This window comes from Lynx canadensis, chromosome D3 (assembly GCF_007474595.2).
Source record: "Lynx canadensis isolate LIC74 chromosome D3, mLynCan4.pri.v2, whole genome shotgun sequence".
Taxonomy (NCBI): Eukaryota; Metazoa; Chordata; class Mammalia; order Carnivora; family Felidae; genus Lynx; species Lynx canadensis.
In genome coordinates this window covers 44952354-44960946 of record NC_044314.2, presented here as the reverse complement: position 1 = coordinate 44960946, position 8593 = coordinate 44952354, and the positions used below count along the sequence as shown (strand labels likewise).

Sequence of the window (8593 nt, the reverse complement as noted above, 5' to 3'; positions counted from 1 at the left end):
GGAGCCCCATGTGGGGCTCAAACTCACCAACTTTGAGATATGACCTGAGCTGAATGCTCAATGGACTGAGCCACCCAGGCACCCCAAGTCATGTGAGATTTTAATTGAGATTGCATGGGCTCTGTAGATTGATGCAGGGAGTACTGTCTTCTCAGTAACATTGTCTTCCAATCTGTGAATATGGTCTATCTTTCCATTTATTAAGTCTTTCTTGCATTTTTCAAGGATGATTTGTAGTTATCAATGTAGAAACTGTACACATCTTTTATTAAAATTCATTCCTACTTATTTGTTTTCTTTTTGTTGTTATTGCAAATGAAATGTTTCATTAATTTCATTTTTGGATTGTTCATTGCTACTTTTTAAAAATTCAATCAAATTTTGTATATTAATCTCATATCTTGCAACATTGCTGAACTCATTTATTAGTTCTAATAGTTTTATTTTTGGAATAAAGGAATATGAATTCCTTAGAATTTTCTACATATAAGAGTATGCCTTCTGCAAATAGAAATATTTTTTTATCACTTCCTTTCTAAACTAAATGCCTTTTATTTATTTTTCTTACCCAATTACCTTGGTTATACTTCCATTACAATGCTGAATAGAAATGGTAAAAGTGAAAACTTTTGTTTTGTTCCTAATCTTAGGGGGAAAGCATTCAATCACCATTGACTATGGTGTTAGATGTGAATTTTTCGCAGAAACCGTTTATCACATTGAGGAAGTTTGCTTTCACTTCTGGTTTGAGAGGTTTTGTTTTTGTTTTTGCTTTATTTGTTTTTAAATATGGAATGCTTCATGAATTTGCATGTTATCCTTGTGCAGGGGCTATGCTAATCTTCTCTGTATCGTTCCAATTTTTATACGTGTTGCCAACATAAACACTGGTTTGAGAGTTTTAATCATGAAAGTGTGCTTGATTCTGTCAAATGTGTTTTCTCATCTATTGAGATGATCGTGTGGTTTTTATCTTTCTTTTATCCTACTGATATTGTGTATTGCATTAATTATCCGATGCTTAAATAATGGTAGAATCTTGGTGTCCACCCCACTTGCTCATGGTGTATAATTTATTTATATGTGGCTGGATTTAATTTTCTAGTATTTTGATGAGAATTTTTGCATTTATGTTCAGAAGACATATTGGTCTGCAGTTTTCTTTTTTTGTGATGTTTTGCCTGGTTTTGGTATTAGTATAAAACTAGCCTCATAGCATGAACTGGGAAACATTCCTTCCTGAAATTTCCATTTTTTTGGGAAGAAATTCAGGTGGACTGTTATTCTTTTCAATGTGTTTTAAAATTCACCAGTGAAGTCATCTGAGCCTGCGATTTTCTTTAGAGAAAGTCTGTTCAAAGTTTTTATTTCTTACTGAAGCAGTTTTGATTATTTGTTTCTTTCTAGAATTTTTTTCCCATTAGTTTAGGTTATCTAATTTGCTGGCATACAAATCTTTATAGTACTCTTTATAATGCTTTTTATTTATGTAAGATGTATATTGATATTTTATCTTTTTTTTAAAAAATTTGAATTTATTTATTTTGAGAGAGAGAGAGAGACAGAGAGGCAGAGAGAGAGTGAGAAAATCCCAAGCAGGCTCCAGGCTGTCAGCACAGAGCCCGATGGGAACTTGAACCCACAAACTGTGAGATTGTGACCTGAGCAGAAATCAAGAGTGGAATGCTCAACTGACTGAGCCAACCAGGCGCCCCTTGATATTTTCTCTTTTATTTTTATTTTAATAATTTGTGTCTTCTCTCTTTTTTTAGTGGTCAGTATAGCTAAATGTTAACTTGGGTGAATTTTTGAAAGAACGAAATTTTGTTCTGTTGGTTTTCTCTATTGTTTTTTTCTGTTCTTTATTTCACTTATTTATACAGTATTCTTTATTTTTCCTTCCTCTGCTTGGTTTGGGTTGTTTATTTTTTTCCTTCTAGTTTCTTAGGTGGAAGTTTAGGTTATTGTTTTGAGATATTTACTTGTTTTTTAAATATAGGCCTTCATAGGTATAAATTTCCCCTGTAAGTACTGTTTTAGCTGCACCACACGAATTTTGGTATGTATCTCCTAACATTTAGTATTCATTTTCATTTATCTCGAAGTATTCTGTAGGTTTTATTGTGATTTTCATTTTGACCCATTGGTTATTTATTCACATACTATTTCCACATATTTGTGACTTTTCCTCATTTTCTTCTATTACTGATTTCTAATTTCATGTCATTGCCATCAGAGAACATCTTTTAGCTGACTTTCTCTTTTTAAGTTCATTGAAGCTTGTTTTATAGCCTAACATAGGGTCTATCCTGAAGAATGTTCCATGTGCTTTTGAAAAAAATGTGTAGTCTGCTATTGTTGCATAGAATATTCTATAGATATCTATTAAGTCTAACTGGATTAAAGTACTGTTTAAGTCTCGTGTCTGTGTTAATCATCTGCCCATTTTATTGTATACATTATTGAAGTGGAATATTGAAGTCTCCAACTCTTGATCTCGATTTGTCCATTTCATCCTTCAATTGTGTTAGTTTTTGCATAATATATTTTGAAACATTTTTCTTTGGTGTATGTGTGTTTTAATTGTTATGTGTACTGAATTGATTGACGTGTTTGTCATTATAAAATGTGCTTTTTTGTTTCTAGTAATAATTTTTATTGTAAAGCCTATTTTGTCTTATATTAATATAGCAATTCCAGTCTCCTTTTTGTTTTGGCATACATGGTATATCTTTTTCATTCTTTACTTTCAACCTCTTTATGTCTTTGAATTTCATGTGTTTCTTGTAGATAGTATATAATTAGATATTTTTTAAAAATCCATTTTCAGTTTCTGCCTTTGATCGGGGTGTCCACTTAAGTTTATTATAATATTTGATAAAGTGGGATTTATATCTATCATTTTGTTGTTTGTTTTCTACCTCTTATGTCATTTTATTACTTTATTCCTCTATTGGTTTCTTTTTTTGTGTTAAAAGATATTTTGTAGAATACCATTTTTACTTTCACTATACCTTTTGAATTACTTTCTTACTTATAGCCCTGAAGGTTGCATTTAACATTGACATCTTAAAATAATGTATTTCGAATTAACACCAACTTAATTTCACAAAACATTTCTTCAATATCATGATTCCCTGTTCCTTCTTTGTATTATTATTGTCATGAAAATGACAACTTTTAACATTTAACTCCATCAACAGTTTTATAATTATCACTTTATGATCCTGTCTTTTGAATCAAATAGAAGGAGAGAGGAGTTACAAACAGAAAAACACTTTATACTTTCCTTCATATTTACCTATGTAATTGCCTTTTTTGGTGTTGTTTATTTCTTCAAGTGGATTTGAATTACTGTCTAATGCTCTTTCATTTCAGTTCAAAGGACTCTAGCATGTCTATAGCATAGATTTGCTTAACAAATTCTGTCAGTTTTTATTTGGTATTGTCTTCATATCATCTACATTTTTGAAGGATGGTTTTCCTTGATATGTAAAAATGGCTGTCCATTTTTTTTCCTTTTCAGCACTTTGAATATGACATCCCATTGCCTTCAGACATCCATGGTTTTAATAAGTCATTTGTTAACCCTATTGTGAATCTCTTGTCTGTGATGAGTCACTTTTCTTTCACTGCTTTCAAAGTCTCTCTCTCTTTTAATGTTTATTTATTTTTGAGAGAGAGTGAGAGACACAGAGAGAGAACAGGGGAGGGACAGAGAGACAGGGAGACACAGAATCCAAAGCAGGCTCCAGGATCTGAACTGTCAGCACAGAGCCTGATGTGGGGCTCAAACTCATAAATGGCAAGATCATAAGCTGAGCTGAATTTGGACGCCCAACCGACTGAGCCACCCAGGCACCCCTCAAGATCTCTTTTTGTCTTTGTCTTTGACCGTTAGTCAATACTATTTACAGATGTGGATTTCTTTGAGGTTCTTTTACTTGGAGTTTGTTGAACTTCTTTATGTTTATATTAATAGTTTTTATCAAATTTGGGAAGCTTTTGGCCATTATTTCTTCAAATATTCTTTCGGCTTCTTCCTTTCTCTATTTTCTTTCTGGGTCTTTGTCATAGTCTGTTTAGACATAAACAAAATACCAGAGACTGGATAGCTTATAAACAATGGAAATTTATTTCTCACAGTGCTCGAGACTGGGAAGTGCAAGATCAAGGCACCAGCCTTAGGTGAGCCCTGTTCCTAGCTCATTGCCAGCACCTTTTTGCTGTGTTATCACATGATGGAAAGAAAAGGACCTCTTTTATAAGAACACTAATTCCATTCATGAGGGCTCTACCTTCATGACATAGCATTTCCCAAGTCATCACTTCCTAATACTATCACATCAGGCATTAGGATTTCAACATATGAATTTTGGAAGAATACAAATGTTCAGACCACAGCAGTCTTCAATTTGATTGAATTTATGTTGATTCCTTAATGATATTCCACATGTCTTTGAGTACTGTTTTCTTCATTGTTTTACTTTCTTTCCTCAAACCTGATAATCTCAATTGACCTATCTTCAAGTTCATTGATTCTTTCTTCTGTTAATTCAAATTTTATGTTTAGCCTCTCTAGGAAATTTTTCATTTTATTTTAGTTTTTGACTCCAGAATTTCTATTTGATATTTTGAAGTCTTTGTCTAGTAACACCAATATCTGTTCTTCCTTAGGGATAGTTTCTATTTATTACTACCCCCCTCCCATATATGGAATAGTTTTCCTGTTTCTTTGCATGTTTCATAGTTTTTTCTTTTTTTTTTTAAACTATACAGTTTAAATAATATGAAGCTACAACTCTGGAAATCAGATTACCTATCCCCCCAAGGTTGGTTGTTGCTGTTTATTTGTTTAGTGACTTTCCCTGTATAAATCAATAAAGTGTGCATTCTTTATGATATTTGGCCACAGAATTCTTTTTCCCAGTTATCTTAGCGCTAAGCTAATGATTAGATAGAGATTTACTTAAATGTCTTGAATAAGTCTCCCAGTCTTTGCTAAAAGGTTTTTTGGTTTTGTTTGTTTGTTTTCAGTTTGGTTTTTTTTTGTATTTTGTTTTTTGTTTTTGTTTGTTTGTTTGTTTTTGGTGGGAAAGCTTCAGTGCTCCAGCAGGCAGTTTAAAACCTGCCTTAGCCTTCACTACCCGCTTGTGAAGAAACTCAAAGTCATCCAGTAGAGAATACAACCTTCTTAGGTCCTTCCTGGGCATATGCAGAGCCTTGAACCTATGTATGACCTCCTAGATCCCATGGAATATACTGGAGCTTGTCAAAATCCTCTACAGACATCACATGTCTCAGCTTTCCTTTCCAGTTAGTCAGTCAGTCTCTTGTTAGTCCCAAATGGTATTATTGCCTCAGGAAGCTGTGATGTTAAACAATTGCCACTGATTGTTTTTGACAAATGCCTTGAGGATAGGGCTATTCATGAGCCCTGAATCAAGTCAAATAAAGATAAGCTCTGAGAATAAACTTTTCTAGGGAACAACTGTAAGACAGATTTAACAGTGACCATTCTCTGGGAATAGAACTTGATGGGATTACTTCAAATCTGTTTTACCCCTCTAATGGATGGATGATAGGCTGCCAGTTTTTACAATGATTGTGGTTGTGAAGCTGTTGATATTCAAGGTTACCATGGAGCTGGGGAGATGGGAATGGAGATTAGACAAGTTAAAATACCACAAAGATCACTACTGTAACCGAGATTTTCTTGTTTTTTTCTTTAAAGAATATATTTGGAATTTTTCAAATTTTTGGTTAATTTCAAGAGCTCTGGTTGATTTTGAAAAATTTTTGCTAGTGACAATTGTTGCTTTACAGATGAGCAGATTTTCAGAAATCCTTACTTTATTATTTTGGAAGTTCTCCCCACGGGAATTCCTTTTTAAATAGTACATGGTTTCTCTGAAGTATGCTGCAATTCTCCTAATAAATTTTGCATGAAACTGTTTACAGTGTCTTTCTCTACCGCAGATAACTCAAGTAGCCTAAGATGTTCTAGGTTATATGGCCCACGTGGCAGGGTTGAACATACCATGGCCATGTTTCCAAGCCGTTTCTTTCTCTAGCTCCAATCAGATCTAACAACCTTCAATGCCACCTGATAAATGGTTTCAAACATTATTTGCAAGTATTGAATATCTCTCCTCCATAACTCAAAGAAGTCTCTGAGAATTATACTCCTTTTCTAGTGATAGAAGTGAAAGATACAATAACTTATATTTTGCTTTGCAGGACATGTCCTAAAGTGTCCCAGACTACTAGAATCTTGGAAAGACTTTTGATTCAAGAAGCTCCTTAATCTTTGTAATGCTTATTTCCTAACCTCTGAAGCACATGCCTATTCTGGATGAATTGAAGAGTACTTCTTTTCTAGGCATCCAGGATACCTGCTACCTCTTCCTCACTGGATTTGTTATACGTGAAGTCATCAATATAGTGGGCCAATATGATATTGTTTGCAAAGTGCCAGATAGTCCAGGTTTTTGAAATATACTGTGACAGATAGCAGTAGTAATACAGATCCCTAAGGTATGACCATTAATGCATATAGTTGTTCATTCTACTTAAATGCAAAGTAATTTTGACGCTCCTTCTATAGGAAGAAACAATTGCCATGGACCCTGAGCATCCCTGCACATTCTTGCTAGGTATGCCAAGAATGTAAGACCCTGACTGCTCTTTAGCTTGGCCATTTCTAAGGATTGTGTCTGACAGATGAGGTAACATGATTTTCTTCCATTTTTATTATACTGGTAAATACCCAAAGCTCATTATTTCTCTTCTACAACACAACCCATTGTAAGTACAGGCAACCATGATCATGATGTGTCCTTTTACCTGCCTCTGGGAAACTGAAGAAAACAAACATATAGCTCTGGTTAGTGCTTCTGTAATACAGACCTACATCTCTGAGGCAAGAGTCTTGTGTTGTCTTTCAGCATTTTAAGTCTAAACAGAACCTAGCTTGTTACTTGAAATTAGAGTAAATTAGAGTAAAGTCTTAGAATTTGTACAGTTTGTAAGTTTTGGCTTAGAATTTGTACAGTTTTTTTTTTAACTTTTTAATGTTTATTTATTATTGAGAGACAGAGAGAGACAGAGCATGAGTATGGGAGGAGCAGAGAGAGGTGGAGACATAGAATCTGAAGCAGGCTCCAGGCTCTGAGCTGTCAGCACAGAGGTTTGTCAGGTTTGTGAGTTGTGGTCTTGAACTCACAAACCACGAGACCATGACCTGAGCCAAAGTTGGATGCCTAAGCAACTGAGCCACCCAGGCACCCTGAATTTGTACAGTTTTTAAGTTTTGCTGATGAAGACATGGGTTTCTAGAATAGAAAGGATGAGGACCCTTGTGGGCTGGGTTAGAGCATATGAAAAAACTCCCAGGATCTAGTTTGACAATTCTCTTGTTTCAGTGGTGGGTTGGGGGAAGGCCTCCCATTATAGATAGAGACCTATTAAGTAATGTTTAGAGGCTGAATAGTGAGAGGTTAGGTTGTATCTAGTCACCAGAATGGTGCCTAGCTTCATTTTCTTCCAAATAGAAGGAGAAAGAGATATTATAATGATGATGGGGCAGCCAAAGACAATGTGGCTGCTGAGCCAAAGGGGCCAAAAGCTGGAACAAGTAGTGTCAACAATGATGTAGCTGAGGAGAGAAAAGCAGCAGAAGCTGCCGGAGGAAAGGATGGCTTCAGACTGCTAAGCAAGGCTTTGTGTTTATTTTCGGTTTTGAGCAGGTGATCTCTCAAGTTCAACGCACAAAGTTTGGATGTTTAAATGCACCCAGAGCTCTATATTTTCATTGCTGACAATGAGGCAGACATGGATTTGAATCATCTCTCTGTCTTTTATTATCAGGGGGAAAACAGATACTTGACTACCCTGAGTTTCTGTTATCCAAGAAATAACCAGAATTCAAGGTTATTCTCGTAGCTCTTAACAATACTCCCCTTGATATTTTTTACTGAATTTTGTGTTATTGCTAGTGGCTTAGATATTTGTTTTGTCACTTGGAATATAGCCAGATCAAAGACACCACTCTCTGGGGTCACAAACTGGAAATAAATCATGGCTGCTGACTGGGTGGTCTGTGTTACTAATGTAAATGCCCATGACAATCATCTGTTCTCTGACTGAAACCAAGCTGCTGATCACCCCTGCACTGCCCAGATTTCTGACTTGACAAATGGATTTATTATCATACTGGATATGGCCACACATCAGTATCAGGAGCTGGGGTTCTCTGTCTGAAACAGAGGCTACCACTGCATGCCAGGTTTGTGGCTCCCGCCAATAGACAACTCCTTTTTGTCATGATTAAGGAGGACACACTGCAGCAGCTATGGACCCTTTCTGCTCCTGGAAGTTTGCATACACTGGACTTTTGATCTCCCTCACCCCCCTTGGGGTTACCAATGATGCCACAATAGTTTTGACAGTTTTTCAGATTATGGTGTTGTGGTCCATCCATGGTATTTGGGCCATCGAAACTAATCTGTGTCATGTTTTTTACTTTCTGGACTTTATACAATATGTCAATGATGTTTCTTTTATCACAAAGACCACCCAGCAATGGGCCAAT

The 8593-nt window shown here is 35.4% G+C and overlaps 1 non-coding gene across 1 annotated transcript; it reads right to left on the bottom strand.

Moving 5' to 3' along the window:
- Window positions 1-783: 783 nt before the first annotated feature.
- On the bottom strand, window positions 784-888 carry LOC115498908. Its single transcript, XR_003964015.1, has one exon. It is a non-coding gene; the product is annotated as a U6 spliceosomal RNA (small nuclear RNA).
- Window positions 889-8593: the final 7705 nt, after the last annotated feature.